Source organism: Podarcis gaigeae (genome assembly GCF_964106915.1).
Source record: "Podarcis gaigeae genome assembly, chromosome: 3".
NCBI lineage: Eukaryota > Metazoa > Chordata > Lepidosauria > Squamata > Lacertidae > Podarcis > Podarcis gaigeae.
In genome coordinates this window covers 37,369,471-37,387,945 of record NC_139680.1, presented here as the reverse complement: position 1 = coordinate 37,387,945, position 18,475 = coordinate 37,369,471, and the positions used below count along the sequence as shown (strand labels likewise).

Below are 18,475 nucleotides of genomic sequence, written 5' to 3'. Positions count from 1 at the left end.
ACATTTTGTTCATCAGAATCTTTCTATTATGCCTTTTGGTATGTCTGAAAAAATAAAATTTTTAAAAAAACCACAGGGAAACAATTATTGTAAAACTGTAGAAACATTAAGGAACTAAAAATACAGCAACCATAGTTAGTTAAGCAGCAGTAAACTTCCAATACACCCGGAAACTTTCTGGAATAAAACTACTCTTTGCCTGGTGCCAAGAAGCCATCATGGATGAAGTAGAGCCAATTCCAGTGGGGAAGAAGTGCCATGGAATGTGTCACTTCTAAGAAGCCTCTTTTACCTTCTAATCTAATATATCCCAAAGGGAATAGTTTACCCTCTGAATGCCTCAGATCTTTGTGGCTGTGCATATTTCTCCAAAACATGTAACATGTGGTGGTGGGGGGTGGGGGGTCTTTGTAGCCGCATTCGTCTCAATCCTATGCAGAATTGGGTGCACATAAGCCCATTTATTTTCAATATGTGCATGAGCAATGTTCAGAGCTTTTGACCTTGTCCTTCAAACTCATTGCATTGCCAAAAAGATTTGAGGCCTGACAGCGTTCTTTAGGAAACCTTGTTCTTTAGAAAATCTTGTTTACTGTTTGGGATCATTGGTTGCTCTATGACCAGTCTGTTATAAAGCAATGGAAAATTTAAGGAATGAGGTCCTGCATTTGGAACTGCATGATTGCAGATGGTTGCTTCATGCATGCTTTATGGATGCCACCAGAGGGCAATGCAGTTCTTTCACAAACTTAAAAAGGTCTCTTGTTTAAGATTCCGTGAGTTGATAACACAAATCTGACTTGCCCATGGAAGTGTGAAGTTTTGAACTATACGCTGAACTTGGAATTTCGCAGACGTAGGTAAGGAGCCAGGTATTAAAAATGGATGTAAGGCCTAGAGCTTCATATAGGTGACTTTGGGAAAGGAAAATTTGCAATGTGACTTTCTTTGATAGACAGTGGGGGATACTCGGCATCAAGGCCAATGTATTGTGTAAACACAGCAATAACCCTACAGCCTCAGATCTATGTTCAGCCCTCAAGTCTGGATGGGTAGATTGTCATCTTGGCCACAAGCTGAAAATATATGTAAGAATTTTAAAGAGCTACTCACTCTTATTTTTAAATAAGTCACACGGGGGTGGCTAACCTATGGTCCTCCAGGTAAAGGTAAAGGGACCGTTGACCATTAGATCCAGTCGTGACTGACTCTGGGGTTGCGGCGCTCATCTCGCTTTATTGGCCGAGGGAGCCGATGTACAGCTTCCGGGTCATGTGGCCAGCATGACTAAGCCGCTTCTGGTGAACCAGAGCAGCACATGGAAACGCTGTTTATCTTCCCGCAGGAGCGGTACCTATTTATCTACTTGCACTTTGACGTGCTTTCGAACTGCTAAGTTGGCAGGAGCTGGGACCGAGCAACAGGAGCTCACCCTGTCGCGGGGATTCAAACCGCCAACCTTCTGATCGGCAAGTCCTAGGCTCTGTGGTTTAACCCACAACGCCACCTGTGTTAGACTCCAATTCCCATCAACCCCAACCAGCATGGCACATGGTTAGGGGTGATGGAAGTTGTAATCCACAAACATCTGGAGGGCTAAACTGCTTTATAGTGTATTATCAACACATAACAACCCAGTTGATATTTCGTTTAAATTATATCATGGCTTGTTTTAGAAATACTGGTTGATAATCTTGCCATGGGCTGAAGGCAGTTCTTTTCCCAGGAATATCTTTCATGGTTGCTCTGTTGTTGCTTCTCCCTTGTGGCTGATCGTTTGCGTAATGTGTTTAGTCCCACAGGACTGGAGTGGCTTATCGTGCATATTTGAACCAGTGACCCGGAGAAGGCTGTGCTCGTACTTGACACAGCAAAGCATTGCAGCATACTAGAAGAGCATTAACAATATGTAAATGTTTTGTTCCCAAGCTTAGGCAACTAAAACCTGCCAAAAGAGAAGCAATGCATTTTTTTGTTTTTGTTTTTTGGCTAGGGATTTAAATACTCTGTATAGAATAGTATTACTAAATAATCCTTGCACACAGAAACACACCCCTTTTTTTGTTTCCATGCAAAAGCATTTCATCTCTCTCATGTATGTGTTTCTGTAACTGTATTTTTGTAAAGCTTTGCTTAAGTTGTTTCTGCTTCAGTTTTCTGTACGCTGCTCAAGAGATATTTTGAATATAGTAAGCGGTATAGAAATTAAGTAATCAAAAGGTGGGGAGCCTGTAGCCTTCCAGATGTTTAAGACTATACCTCCCATTATCCCTGACCTTCCATCATTCATGATAGGAGTCCAGAAACAGCTGAGAGGCTGCCGGTTCCTCAGCCTTGCCTTTTATGAACTGCTTGCACTCTAAAAATGAGTGCAGCCTGGTCACAAGTTTACCATCTCATCTGTGCTTTGGTGACAACCATATCTTAAATTTTAATACTTTTTTCCCTCTTGATTTGGATCTGCCTGACACTGGTGGGGAATCTCTCCTGGGTAAGACATTGATCTGTTTGGCGGGAGAAAAGATATGCTTATTCCACATTATTGCAGCCTGCTTCGCTTTTTGCCTACACCAAAATTGACAAATCGGGTACATGTGCAGCTAAATGTATGATAAATTAAGCAAATGTAAAACTGGTTCTTCTAAGTGATGGTGCATGTGGAACACTTGACTGCTCAGACTTTGGGGGGGGGTTGTATTTGGAAAAATAATGAATAGACACTGTCAATCTTCATATTACTTGCGTCACCTGTGCCCATCAACTGCATTGACTTCTTCCAAGCAATCTGAACATTGCAGCAGCACAGCCTGTTCAGTTCTTACTTATCCGCAGTTTCCTCGGCAACCAACAAGCAATCCCAGAAACAGATTCCACACAATGGCAAGAAACCAAAAAAACCCCTCCTAAGCAACACTTTCAGTTCTTTGGCAGCTCTATTTTTAATGCTAGAAATGAAAACTCTATTAAGATACCATTCTTTGAAGTACCATAATGGAGAACCCATAATACTAAAAAGATCCAATGGCAGTGGGGTGGGATGTTATCTCTAATGCTAGTCCTTCTTAAGAGGACAACAAAAAGGCATTTTTTTGTATTTGTAAATAGCTTGAAAATGAACTCCCTCCTCTGCTGTCATGCTTTATAAAGTAGATTCCATCTGTGGCTTTTATCCTTGGTTCCTGATTTACTAACGTTTCAGGTCGGAAAAAGGTTGGCCACAAAAGGTCAGTTTGCCCCGCCCCTTCCTTAGTTCTTATGTTTTCTGACACTTTTTAAGGCTGGAACAGGAACAGTCCTAAGTTCTTTTCTGCAAATTATGAAGATGAATATATTCTTGATGTGCAAATATTTATTGTCATTTCAATAGTTATTTCACATTACAGTGGTACCTCTGGTTACGTACTTAATTCGTTCCGGAGGTCTGTTCTTAACCTGAAACTGTTCTTAACCTGAAGCACCACTTTAATGGGGCCTTCCGCTGCTGCTGTGCCGCTGCCACACAATTTCTGTTCTAATCCTGAAGCAAAGTTCTTAACCTGAGGTAATATTTCTGGGTTAGCGGAGTCTGTAACCTGAAGTGTATGTAACTCGAAGTCCCACTGTAGTTGAATTCGGCAGATCTACTGAATCAGTCTCTTCTCGTTTCCGAACTGTTTCCATAACAGCTGTTAATTATAAGAATAATTATTTAACATAATTTGTGCCTGTGTTTGTTTTTACTCCCTTCCTTCCTTCCTTCCTTGTGACACAACTACTTAGATTGTAAGTGACCAGGGACATTCTTATTTTATTTGACTGAATGTAAGCTGGGAGCCTTTGAGGGTGAAGAACTGAGTAAAATGCCTATAGTAATAATTCATTAATTTACATGTGTAGTAAGATACCATGTAATGTGCAGCCTGGCATTTCCCACACAGGCATAAGTAAGTTTATTTACATGCCACATTTCCCACAAATTGTGCTTGAAGTGCTTCACATAATTTAGAAAATTCAAGTACATCAGTAGGCGCAATACATAATTTTACCTCTACAGTGTAATGTTTGACAGTTCAACACCAATTCATTTCAAAGTACAAAAAATGTTTAAATGAGTATAAAACGGGTAGATAACACAGTAGGTATCCTCCAGAATTAGACTATAGCATCCATCAGCCCCAGCCAGCATGGCCAATAATCAGGAATGATGGGAATTGTAGTATAACAATATCTGTGGTGTGGGGGGGGGGCACTGTGTTGAGTACTCCAGTATAAAACATGGCAGTAGGTCAATTAACAATACCCAGTACCAACAGCATCCACATTATATGCACCCTAAGTCATCCAATCAGCCAACCAAACAAGGCCAAATGTACTGCTGAACAACAAAAAGGCCCACTGTTGTCCTAGATCAGGGTTTCCCAAACTTGGGTCTCCAGCTGTTCTTTGACTACAATTCCCATCACCCCGACTACTGGTCCTGCTAGCGAGGGATGATGGGAGTTGTAGTCCCAAAACAACTGCCCAAGAGGAGAGGTTTCATCAACAGACATCCTCTTCTCAGCAAAGACCCTTGCCTTGAGCAACCGCTGAGGTATGTTTTGGGCTATTAATAAGTCTATTGTAGAACACCATTTGAGTTCAAAGAACTAAACTTCAGTTTTCCAACCAACATAGGGCAAATGATTGTAGGGCAAGCAAGTTCGGCCAATATGTCGTGGCGGGAGGAGCCTTCAGCCACAATCCCTGGTATGAGGCAAGTGTGCCCCTCGTCTTCGAAAGAAAGACGCTTGTGCAGTTAACCATGAGGCATAATTGCGTTTCGAAGGAAGATTTTGTTCTGCTCATGAGGCTCTTGTTTCTGCCATGCCTGACAGGAATCACTTCTAGAAGAAAGTGGTATTTTTAGGTTGAGGTATAATGAGATCCTTCCTTGCTTTCGGCATAATTGTTAAGAAATATACATTTTGTGTGTGTGTACAAAATTGGATAGAAATGCTGACAGGCTGGCGTTCATAGCTGCTGACACAAACTTTCTGAGCATAGGCCTTACACATTCTGCTGACACCAACACTCTCCTTGGGAACAGCTGGCAATGCCTGCTGATCTCTTCCCTCAGAGCACATCCCAGCCATTGACTATGTGGATGGTTTTAAAGTACCACCCCTATTTTATTCATTACCTGAAGTAGTGAAAATCTTAAGGCAAAATGTCCCTACATCTCTTAATTGCATTCCTAAGCACTTTCCCCTGCTCTTAACATGCCAACATCGCTGTGATGTGGGGAAGAATTACCATGTACAATCCTTCCAGTTAGTGTGGTTGACTCACAATATAGGTTTGTATTGTGACTCTATTTACACATGAGTTATATTCATTGGACTGAATAATTCCATTTAAAAACTGGCCCAATGTTGAAACCTTATGGATGGGGCACAACAGTTCTGGACTTAATTTGGTTGCCTAATATGCAGCAAATGAGAATAAACAAACATGCTGTGATCAAGTGAAGGCCTTTTCAATCAGCCTTGATTTCATTAGATGGGTTTAGAGGTAGAATACAGATTAGTATTAACCCGTCCTTGCCTTAATTTAAGGCCAAACTTATAATTTGCTGGAATATTATACAATAAATGGAAATTGAGTATTTTGGTCCGTCCCGTCCCCCCCGCTGTGTAGTCCACACTCAGTCTAGCTCTATTGCATTTAATATTTTATTTTATTTTTATTTTTCCTCTGAAAAGTGCTTCTTGAGAAATTGGTTTCTTTCCAAAAATAAAAACTCATTGCAAATTGATTCTGCGTTACCCTACAGAGTGTACATTAGAAAGCAAATGAAAACAGATGTAGGCAGATGTATTCACACCTGCTCAATGACATGGATGGGCATATACCAAGATCACAACCGCAATGTCCTTCATTCACTAGGGACATGTGCAGGGAGGAAAAAAGGCATAGGTGTTCAAATGCATATCAAGTAGCCATACCGACCCACCCAGTGGAGCTGAAATGGATGTGCTCTCTTATGTATTATCCAGGTGCTTTTTGTTTACCGAAAGAAAATTGTAAATGGCTGAAGTTTGAGGACCCTACTTACTATTCTGCAGAGGACAATGTCCTAGAACGACTACATTATAGGTCTACTTCCCTGTAAATTTTGCCATGAAAAATGCACCTGGGGTATAATTTCTTCCCCAAAGGTCTGGGTTAGGGTTAATCCCAAAGTAAAATACTGCTTTAAAACGTTACTATACTTGTATCTTGCTGAAGTTTTTTTAATACACACACACAAACAGCCTTCAATTTCATTCATGAAGGTACCATACCTTTTCCTCAATGTTTGCTCCCTTGAGTCGAATGAGATTGATTCTTCTCACCTTGCGTTGAGCAATACTTTTAAGTAATGGTAACTGCAGGGATTTGGTTTCTATTCCCCAATATTAAGAACATGTATAATAATATAAAATATGGCCAGTAGGTCAAACATCAGCTTGTGAACTATTCAATAAAATTGTAATTTATTTCAATATTCTTAAGGAAAAATAAATGAGAGTTCCCTGTTCCAGACAAATTCCCAGACATTAATGCTTCCTCTACCCATGGGCCCTGATATATTTCCCCCTCAGCAATGGGAGCCCTCCTTGTGAAACACTTCCTATACAGAAGCTCACTGCGCCCACTTAATCACCTTTCACAGCTTGGCAAAAACCTGACTGCTTAGATGTATTTGACTGCCGTGTCTATTAATTTTTAATCTTTGCTATTTATGTTTTGGGAGGGAGCTAGCTATGGGTTGTATCTTAAGTTCTCCTCAAAGTTGACCAACATGAGTCCATTAATTTTAATGGGTCTTCTCTGAGTCGAATGTTTGTTGGCGGGGGGGCCGAGCCCCTGCGCCAATCTTGAAGGGGTCAGAGGAGGCTGCGTGCGAGAGAGAAGGAGCTGCCTAGCCATTGAAGCAGCACCGTGCTGGGCCCCGCACTCAGCTTCCTCCCAAACAATGTGCATGTGCTGTGGCCTGACGCCACTGCCAGCCCCCTGCCTGCAAACATGCCTAAACTGCCTTGGTCTGCGCTGCCACCCACCCACAAGTGTGCTCAGGCCACCTTGGTGGGCTGCATCATTGGGAGGAAGCCTCTTTCAACTGGTTGTGTTTTTTTTTTTTTGGTCACTGGTCAAGTGTTTTGAGAAATAAAAGGCTGCAAAAGACTTCCAGTGATAGGCTGGAATCACTCAGAGGTCTACTCTTACACAACATGGACCCTTACGCTTGTGAGGGGAAGGTGAAGCAGCAAGGCATGAGGAATTATGGGTAGCGGTAGCAACTGGGAAGGCAGCTACAGAAGGGCTCTCATAATTCGTGCAGACTTCAGTGGTAAAGTAGGACGGAATTAGTACTGATTTAGAGTAGGGCAGTGTAAATGTGGTGACTGATTGGAGTTATTGTTTCTTTCAAGGTGGCCTGTAAGCATACACAGTTACTGCCATAATGAAATTATCCTAATGAAGACATTGGATCACTTTTACTACTGGATTGTCTATTTTATACGTACAGCTGGGATGTATTACCCAGAGTGGAGAGGAGACATTTGTTAAATTGATTCGGCAGACTCATTTTATGTATTCTTAGTATAAGAGCTTCAGCTCTGATTAATAGGCCACGTGCAGTTGCCATCTTAAGTTTCAATACCAAATAATTTGTGACGCTGCTTATTCAATGAGGGAAGTTTTCAAAATGCCACCTGCTATGTTCCTTTAAGCCTTTCAATGGCAAGCTATTCTGAAGCACTCTAAAATGAAAATGTATTTACTTTCCCCATGCAAATCTGAGAATGAGGCACTTATTCCCCCCTCCCCCATTTTGTTCACTCAGCTTCTGTTTGCATGTGTTGCAGATATAAGTTTGTGCTGGCTCTTATCAAATTAGGCTGAGTTCTGGACTAACCCATCAGATTGGTCCTCTTTTCCAACAACCTTTATATTTTAACATGGCAAAAAATAATAATAATAATAAAAAATAATATAGCATATTATTTTAAATACACACACAACTGTTTGTGGGATATTTAATCCAGATTTTGTCTGGAGTCTGTACCCCAGTATAACTATTACAAGATTGCTGAGCTTTCTACAGAACCTTTTCATATGGATTATTCATAAGAAAGAAGGCATAGATGTTTGCAGCCATCTCTTCTGGCCCTTTATTCTTCAGGTGGCATCTTGTCTTCAAGTCTGATGTTTCTGCTATTAAAATACCAGGCTAGTGCACAGTAAGACCACTCATTCATGATTGAGTACCATGTGGGGTGGGGAGGAGTCACTGTTGAGGAAGCATGCATGAGAAGATTGTGATGTAAGGGTATCTTCGCATACAAGTGATAAATTTTCTGTTGCTTTCTCCAGTAGCTGTAAATCTGCATTGGCCAGAATGCTCATTTGCATTACAAATGCCCACTCCTCAGCATTTCTCTTTAGCAGAGGTTAACAATAATAGTATCTCAAAAGTGACTTGGAGTCTTGCGTGTGGAAACAGGTAACTGGTGCCATCCCAGAACGCCTGCAGCACTATCATTTTTTGCATTTTTGTGAAGGATTTTACTTATTGTATGTAAGCTACTCTGGGAGCCAATCTTATCTGAAATACATGGTACAAGTGTGATCTTAAGTACATATGTATCTAATAAAGCAAAGTTAAGGGGGTGTTGAATTAAAACAAAGTTTATGGAGGTGGTCCTGTTCTTCAGAAAATAACTACTTTTCAGAGAATCAAAACTGCTAAATCGTTTCAATTCAATGCATGTGCTCCTATAACTGCACACAAATGAAATAATGTTTGCTTAGTAGGGGAAGAGACTTAGCTCCAGGCAACCTTGTGTACGCGGAGAAATCAAGTCCCTCACTTGTTACATTTTGATAGATTTAATCATTCATCTTTAGAAATAGCGATAGAAGCATGCGGAGACTTGACAAAGTTTGCTGGTGGCTCAAATCAATGCCAATGTCTGTGGCAAAATAGATTCAACGTCCACTTGCTAGAGTATCTGTTTTTGTAGAAACTGTGCAGAAGTGAAGGGAGCTGGGAGGGGTGGTATGCTGTGCTTCGAAACCTGCGCTGAGAGTGAAGGAAGGCCTGTGAAGAAGAAAAACAAAGTGTCTTGGAGATGCTAATCCCAAGTACACCAAAAGCAAGTTTTGCTTAGGTTTTTAAAAAAATAAAAATAAAAATGCATCTGTGGTCACTTTACATATGTTGTGTGCCATCCCAATCTCCAAGCGGTGGAAGATTCCAAGTGTTCCAGACATGCTTACCCAGGATCCATGTTTCCTTTTGGAAATGAGGCACAGCAGAGACTGTGGTATCTTTAGGATATATGGTTTCTTTACAGACATGCATATAACCTGGCCTGCAATGGAGGGCATCACAGCAACAACACTCCAGTAGGGTCTTGCTTCTCCCATAGGTACAGCTCTGGATTCAAACTTGCATCAGCCATGGCTCTGACCATCTCCTCAGCTTGCCGCCTTTAATGGACTGCCACCTTTTCCCTCCCAGCCACATTCCAGCCAACTCTAAACTCTGAATACTGACTTTTGTTCTTCTAATTAATTCTGAGCAGAGGGAGAGGTTCCACCCACTTGCTGTCTGGCAAAGATGTTGCCTTCTTAAGGGGTCATTACCTTCCCTTTCTTAATGGCTCGTCTCCCAGGCAATTCAATAGAATCTGTGCTGAATCCAGGAATTAGAAGGGAGATCCAGGCATTCAGCCTACCACCCACAAAACCCCTCATAACACTTAATAATAATTTGAGAACAAGAAACAGTTACACACATGAACAGAAAGAGGCTGGAGTTTACACAGTTAAGGCAGACACTGGGTTACAGACATTAAAAACGCACTGTTGGGCATTTTCCAAAGTCCGTCCAGAAAGAAGCGTGGTGTCCTGGCTCCCTGGGATGAGACACATAAACTCAGATGCTGATGATTTTCAAAAGCTTTAATGCTCAAATCCATACAATGCATATGCAAATCACCAGTCAATGACACAACAGGCAGTATTCATCAAGGAACACTAAGGAAGCTGGCCACAGCTATTGCCATAGTTGCTCCCAAACATCATTCTCTACTGCTTTATTTCAACAGAAAACAATTGTCTTTCTAAGCTTCCATTACATCTGTAAAGTGACATTCAGGAAAGCTGAACTGTCAAATGAATATTGTCTCCCCTGTGTGGTTAAGTTGTCGTCTGCCTGCTGGGATGAATTTGCCAACTGCTTTTGTGGAGAGAAATCACTTGTAGTCAGTTCTAGTTCATCAGCACAGCACGGGAGTATAAGAGGCTAAACTTCCTCCTGCCTATTTAGATCAATTTCAGTCTATATTGCTCACCAATGTAAAGAGTGAGCATTACTCTTGCATCATTGCTAGCGGGAAGATCACAGAAAGTGATGAAGGTCATTTGCTGGTCACAGTTACAATGTGACTTTAGGACCTGGATGTAGACAAGGCCAATGTAAGGATGATTGGCAGGTCCTTGTGCTAACATTGACCAAATTAAGCCTTTACTGATTGTGCAGTCCTGTTGTGCTTGGAACAGCAGGTTGCGGAGATAGCCCCGAGTGCTTTTCCCCAACACCCACCTTTTGTTTCTCTTCTAGACCTAGAAATAAAGCCATCACACATCCTGAAATGTGCAGCAGATTGCTATGTGCTTGAATTGACTGCTCTTGACACATTTAAAGACTCACCTGGCACTGTGGGAACAATCCCCTGGAAAGGGGTGACTCACATTAAATTGGTTCTTCAGCATCTGCACGGTCTCCACAGCGGCCTGATTTGCACAAAACGCTAAACCATTGTTTAAAATTAAACTATGGCTTAGCCAGAACTCATCAGAAGTCCCCAACACACTCCCTCCCTGCTTCTTCCTATGCTGCAGAGGAGGAAACAAACGATAGGCTGGTTTGCAGGCTACCTTGTTTGTTTTCTCCTGCAATGCAAAGGGAGGAGTGGGGTGGAGAGCTCTGTGGTTTCCCTTCTTGCGGCGTATATACTAAGCTTGCTATGTGCTCAGCTTAAATCATAATTTAATTTTCACTATGGTTTTAATGTGGTATGTGACTGTTGCCTCTCTCCCGTCGTATTCTCTTAGATTTGCTGAAAACATCTCAACTCTTTGACAAGCCCAGAGAGCAGGGATACGCAGAGAGGAATTGTTTGTGAATCCTCTGCAGCTAAGGTAGCATCCTTTCCTTCAAAACACACTCAAGCTTATTTTGTTTGTTTGTTTGTTGTACTAGATGCATTGCATGATCACTTTAGTAGCACTCTTATCTGAGGTTGGATTTAAGCCGCCAAGTAAAAAGCAGAATTCTAAAATACATTCCTTTTGATTTTTCATTTGTGTTGGCAGTTTAACTCATGCTGAGTCCTAGGGATGGGGCAAGATACATATTTCAAACTATAGGAAGGATAAATTGGAACTAATATAAAATGAAATGCAGACATTTAGGATTCTTACTGAATTGTTAGTTAGCATAATAAAGCATATCCAATAAAGCATACTCAGCTGGAGGAATAAGAACTTTAAAAAATAATAATTTTCAAGACTTTAATATTTTTGCTAGGACACATTTCAATTTTCTTTTCCCAATGTTTCTTTTCTAGCTCTTATTTCTTTTCCCTCTCTCATCCCATACTATTGTTGCACAGTGAGGAAAAAAATTATTCAGGTTGTTGTACAGGGGAAGCTGAGAACACATAGTGAAAAATCTATCTCAGCATTTCCACATAGTGTTTTCTGAGTTACACAACACTCCCCCAACCACCATGCTCAAGATGTTTAAAATGGCCTCTCTCTCTTTCCCCCCCAAAGAAACGTCTAGAAAGTTGTTGGGCTATCAAATGTAGATTTTATTTGCGGAAGACTGACTTTCTTTCAATAACTCGCTCTCAAAAGTGTTTTGCACTGGGTGCCTCTGTATAAGTACAGTGGTACCTCAGGTTACATACGCTTCAGGTTACGCGTTTTCATGTTGCGGATCGTGGGAAACCCAGAAGTACCAGAAAGGGTTACTTTTGGGTTTCGCCGCTTGCACATGTGCACAAGCGCTAAATTGCGTCACGTGCGTGTGCAGACACGGTGCTGCAGGTTACGAATGCTGCGGGTTGTGGACGTGCCTCCATCACGGATTACCCGAGGTTCCACTGTAGTATGCAGAGCCTGTGTCACAAATAAATATAGCAGTCAGGAAGAAAGCACTTGAGTGAGAAGTAATGGCTGCAGCCTTAGTCATGAACTCACAGTAATGTACATAACCTTTTGTAGGTCAGGGGTGGGAAACCAGTTTTCTCCAGATGTTGTTGAAGCACAGCTCACATTAGTCCCAGTTGTCCCAATTAACATCTGGAAGGTCACACATCACGTCCCCCCTCTGCTGTGGAATTCACAATTAGCGTGTATGTGCGTTCTACAAAAAAATACATGTTAGTTAGTGTGAAATAGTAGTTGGGCGACGAAATAGTAGTTGTTTGACAAAAACTGAAAGATGCTTTTTCAGCTATGAAGCTCAATGTATTTCACCTTGAGCCATCCACTGTCAGCCTAATCCTACCTCACAGAGTTTATTATGAGCTCAACCGGGGGTAGAGAAAAGAACCTCATATGGTGTCTAGAGCTCCTTGGAGGTAGGATGAATAAAACTGCAATGACTCCAATAAATAGCATAGCAACAATAAATTCTTGCCCTTGTGTTGTTACAGATGTGGCATTGTCCACTGACGTAGGTGGCTTTAAAAGTGGATTTAATAAATACGGTACATGGAGGTAGACATCTGACTTTCATGTAGAGCCTTAAAATGCAACTTATTAAAGCATAGCAAACAGAACTGTGTAGCCAGCATAATTTACGCCAAGGTACATTATGCTGGCATAACATAGAGGGAAGTTTGCCCCTGCCCTGTGCCTCCTCACCGCTCCCTCACAATACTCCTTTTGAAAAGGAACTTAACCCATCTGAGCTAGGATTTATGCCAGGGTATCTCTAGCTGAGCTGGGATGACAGACTTCAGTCGACATAGTCCCACCTGAACCCAGGCTGGAGCTCTGCCTGTTCCAATGTCTGCTCATCCTGGCAGATCTTAGGTTTGGATTCCTCCCTAAATTGTTGAAATGTTATTGTTTGCTGAAGTAACTCTTTGTAAAACAGCAAGTAATGGTATTCCGACGATTCCAAATCAATTTAATTTAGAAAATGATGGGAGCTCTTACTTGGGAACTGGTGTCTAAAGCAGTGGCGTAGCGTGGGTTGTCAGCACCCGGGGCAAGGCAAGTAATTTGCGCCCCCTAACCCATGGATTTGCGCCCCCTAACCCTAACCTCCAGATGTTGCGCCCGGTGCGGCCGACCCCCCCCTGCACCCCCCACGCTACGCCACTGGTCTAAAGGGAAAAAGCATCATTACATGAAAGAACTACAATGCCATTTAACTGAAGTTTCATATTTTCTTGATTTTTAGAAATATAAAATATGCTTTATAAACTAATGCTCAAGGCATGCTTAAAAAATCAAATGCTAGCAGGAAAACCACATCAAGGATATAATTTAAATATACAGGCAGTTTAAAAGCATACTACTCAACTCCCTCTTGCTTAGCATTGGCTGCTAAACAGTTTCATAAGCATAAGCAAGCTTTTTTTGGGGGGTGGTAGTAGTAGTAGTAAATGTGATAAAAATCCAACTGAATGTGATTTTTTTGTGTGTTCATGGATAAATGGTAGTAGTAATGGTATTCAATTATTATTATATTACGACAAAGTATTAATAAAACCATCAGCAAATTATTAATTGAATTATATACACAATACTTAAAGTGGCAATTTTATTCCAATTCCATAGCGTGCCTAAGGTAGGTCTGCTTTGCTACCTCTCTGTGTGGTGGGCAACACTGAGGAGCTGAAATGCAGAGCAAATTTTGTCTTCCTAATGGAAGCTTCACAGACTGTGCAACTCAGCTGTCTGTGAAGTGACATGTTTGGGCACTAGAGCAAGTAGCCTCCGAGTGCGTCTGCTCCATAAGATAGCATATTGCGTAACGTTTGAAAGGGGAGGCTTATATCCCAAGCCTATATTTGCAATTTAGAACTGAAGTTGTTGTCTGTTCCACCCCAACAGCTTGTCGCTATCTGTGGCATGGTCCTGTGATCCAATAAAACCGCACAGGCTTTCCAAAATACAGAGTGACAGTGTAGAGGAAATAGGCACAGTGTAGTGCACAACAATGGAAAATAGAAAGCTTAACCATTTGATGTTCACGTGCCATCAGACAGCATGGGCGGGGGCAGGGAAGCCCTAATAACCAAACCTGCACATCAGAGGAGACATAGCATCCACAAAAATTATTATGTGCAAGAGTCTAGGATAATTTGCTTCCGAAATTGGCAGGATCACTGTGTGACCGATCCATGCTTCCTTGCACCTCCAGCTGTTGAGTAGTTAGAAATGCCTGCTGTTCCTTCTGGTTTCCTGGAGGTTCTGTATGTTCACTTTGCATCTGCTTTGAACACAGCTCAGGGCCAATTTACATTCCCTTGAGTTAACCTTGCAGGCCTGCTTCACACACATACATTGATATCCTATGCTGTTGTAGACAATACGTGTGAGTATTTATGCTTATATCCCATCTCTCCTCCAGAGCTCAAATTGTTGTCCACAGCTCTGACATATTATGAGAGGGTGGTATATACTTTTATAGATAAGTAGTTACAAGTAGGTAGCCGTGTTGGTCTGCCGTAGTTGAAACAATAGAAAAATTCCTTCCAGTAGCACCTTAGAGACCAACTAAGTTTGTTATTGGTACGAGCTTTTGCGTTCATTAAACATTTCTGTTGCTGGTTAAGAACTTAATTCGTTCTGGAGGTCCGTTCTTAAGCTGAAACTGTTCTTAACCTGAGGTACCACTTTAGCTAATGGGGCCTCCCGCTGCCGCCGCACTGCCGCCATGCAATTTCTGTTCTCATACTGAAGCAAAGTTCTTAACCCAAGGTACTATTTCTGGGTTAGTGGAGTCTGTAACTGAAGCGTCTGTAACCCGAGGTACCACTGTACACTGAAACAGAAGTCAGCAGACCCTTATATATAGTGAGAGGGTGGGGAGGGGTATTACTCAGAAGGGTGGTGGGAATGGGTGATTTGCTGATAGGTGTGGTAAACCTGTTGATAACTATTAACGACTGCAATTGGTCTTAACGGGAAAAAGCAAGGGGTGAGATGGCTAAAAATAGCTTATCATGTATAGATAAGTAGTCCATCTGATGCTGTATTATGCTTGTGGCCAGGAAACCTTGCCCCTACTGTCATTGGAAAAGGACTGCAGCTCAGTGACAGGCCATCTGCTCTGCATGCAGAAGGTTCCAGATTCAATCTCTGGCATCTCCAGGTAGGGCTTTGAGAAGGGCTTCTCTCTGAAACCCTGAAGATCCACTGCCAGCCTGAAGAGTTAGATGGATCAATGGTCTGACACACTGATAAGGCAGTGTCCTGTTTTCCTGTGGAGGACAGTATAAAGGAGAAGGAAACAATGTTTGGGATAAGGTCCAGTAGAAGGAAGTGGGAGCTCAGGCAGGCGGAAAAAGGTAAACAGTGTGTGAGGGTTAGGATCAGGTGGGAAAGAGAAACATGGAAACTGGAGTAGGGAGAGAGCACTCTCTCACTGATGCATTGATTGGACACCTTGCAATATGTCGGCCAAAACCTGCTTTCCCTAATTATATTGTGTTTTGAGTGAAATTCTGCTGATTAAAACATTCATCTCCACCGTCTGTTTTGAAGTGGGCAGAATTGTTCTGGAAGTGCTGATGGGAGCCATTCCTACATTTGTCTGCAGCTTTTAATCATTTTAACAAACAGAAGTTGTGCCGGACTTCAAATATATTTAGAATGTTCCCAAGTATACTTGTCAAATGCTAAGTAGAGGAAAATATTTACTAAAACCTGGCAGTCATCAAAGACAACAGATTGAGCATTTTAGCTTTAAAAGGATGAAACAACCCAAAAGTGCTGTGTGTGTGATTCTACCTAGTAAGCACACTTAAAAAGAGTTCCTGAATTAAGTGGGATGGTATACATCAGTATAAGGACATTTTTCCACACATTGAGGGTAGAGGAGAGGCAATAATGATATTTTGAGCAAGTATTCTTAGGTTTGAGTATATATCTCACAACATTCAATGGGCCTTGCTTTGTGGGTGGATGGGGAAGAAAGTAATATGAGGAAATTAGCAATCACCCTGCAACACCATTGTATGTGTAGGAGGAACAGACAGACCCGCCTTTGAGGCTTTCCAGTCTAAGGGAACGAAGTCAACCTCTCTAGGACATATTATCTTATTAACAATATTTTATTGCATTTTTACTCTTGCATTAATTGTATATTTGTAATGTGGTTTTAGCTATAAACCAGTTGAGAGAGGTGTGTGTGTGTGTGTGTGTGTGTGTGTGTGTGTACTGTCTACTGTCTGTCTACTGTCTACTGTATATATAAGCACAGAAGAAGCCTTATATAAAGGCTGGGCAGTTTGAGACCTATACTATTGCTTATAGCTCTCTCAACTACTTGAAAAGGTTGTCTGTGAGAAACGGGGCAGATCTCAGGCTAAGCATCCTCATGGAGTACCAGTAGTTTGTAGGATGGTGATGTTGCAGCCATTAAAAAGAATGTGGTGCCCACATCTCACTGCAGATAAGGTGCTCTGCTGATCCTGTGTGGAAAGCTCCCTTACACTAAATCAGACATTGGTCTATCTAGCTCAGTCATGCCTATATTGACTGGCTATGGCTCTCCAAGGTAGGGTACATTCCCATCCCTGGTCTGGATATGCTGGGGAACTGAACCCAGGACCTTGTGCGTGCAAAGCAGCTGCTCTGCCACTGAGCCACGGGATTTATATATCGGGTGTAAGAACAAGTAAAGCTGCAGTTCTGAGCAAACTTAACATGGAAGCAAGCTCCTTAGGTCCAAATGGGACTTCCTTCTACGAAAACATTTTTAATATCAGATTTTCTGTGTCTTTTGTAGCTTCTGTACTTCATCTGGTTGGTCCCTCTTGCGTTCTAGGATGTTATTAATGGCAGTAAAATAGTAGATATTTACGAGGTGAGGCAGAGGCTACGAGGAAAACATTTCTTCTAAGTGTATCTACTCAATGGATAAATTGCATGTTTCATGTTAGCATCAGCTGCAAAGTTAGAATGTTATAAACAGCCTTTTCGAAGAGGTATCGTCAGGCTTCAGGGCCAGCTTCCTTCTCACTTTGACCATAGATAAGCAGTGCAAGATAAAGCAGTCTCTTACCAGCAACAGAAATGTTTAATGAACGCAGCAAAAGAACAAAAGACCATTCTTGCAGTGCAGGTGCTCCCAGTTAAGTTTCTCCCACTTCCCTCTAGTCACTTCCATCTTCGTCTCCTATTTACCCCATCTCTCAACCAATTAGCCTTCTGTGAAGTTACCTTATCCAATCTCCTAGCCCTGGGACTAAGAGGCTGTATACCTTCCAGTGAGGGAGAATCGGTTAACTCTCTCTCCTCCCGTTCTGCCTCTTCTTGTTGTTCACCTCCCAATTCTGCCCAACTCCTGTCCTCTGAACAGTGTCCCTCAGCAAACCATTGTTCCAGGTCAATACTACTCTCTTGCTCCTGTGGAGCCCCAGGATCAGGGGGAGAGGGGGACGCCCACCACTCCTCACCAGAGTAGTACTCCCCAGCCTGATCTCTGACAGATGTTGGGTTACTGACGGTTTCTAAAACCGGCAGATATTAAGATTTTTTGGCATAAAGGTTTTTCCGTTATGCAGAAAAAGAAAAAAGGAGACCTTTACCTGTCACCCTTTATTATCTTGGTACTGAGCAAGCTCTCTCTTTAACTTACAGAACTGTCACAGGCTGAAGGACTTTGACACGAGCGGATAGGTTAGGTGCTGAACCAAGCACCCAGGCATATATGTCTTTCATTGCCTACTAAGAGGAAATCACTGATTCAAGCTTAGATCATCCACATTCTTCAACTGAGTTTAATTTCACACCATTCAGCAGAGAGCAAGGCATTAGAAACTGGAAGCAGAGGCTACAGCTGAACACCAGTAGATGGCTATGGCCTTCATGTCTCACCTGTGATTTTCCCCAGAGGCATCTTGTTGTCAACAGAATGCTAGATTAGGGCAACATCCTCTGCACACTTACTAGGAAGTAAACACAGTTGAAGGCAATGGAATAAACATGCTTGCGCTACACCTGATATTTGGTCTTACCCAGAAAGTCCCTACTATTATTATTTACATAGGAAGTAAAGAGCTTTCTACTTCTGTACCTCCATGCTGGGAGTTTCTCAACATCACAAGTTTTGTCAGTCATACAGGAATAATAATAATAATAATAATAATAATAATAATAATAATAATAATAATAATAATAATTACTCGTGCAGGGGAAAAAGTTGGGAAAA

General features: G+C 41.8%; 1 long non-coding RNA gene across 2 annotated transcripts in view; it reads left to right on the top strand.

Annotated features, from left to right (window-relative positions):
- LOC310840678 overlaps nucleotides 1–18,475 on the top strand; it is a 58,237-nt gene that overhangs the window by 32,712 nt on the left and 7,050 nt on the right. Inside the window, exon 4 of one of the 2 annotated variants that reach the window (XR_014561986.1) lies at nucleotides 1,795–3,697. The exons of the other annotated variant lie outside the window; for it this stretch is intronic. This is a non-coding gene — a long non-coding RNA (uncharacterized lncRNA). Of the gene's footprint in view, nucleotides 1–1,794; nucleotides 3,698–18,475 lie in introns of those variants that run through there. 2 annotated transcript variants of the gene reach the window in all.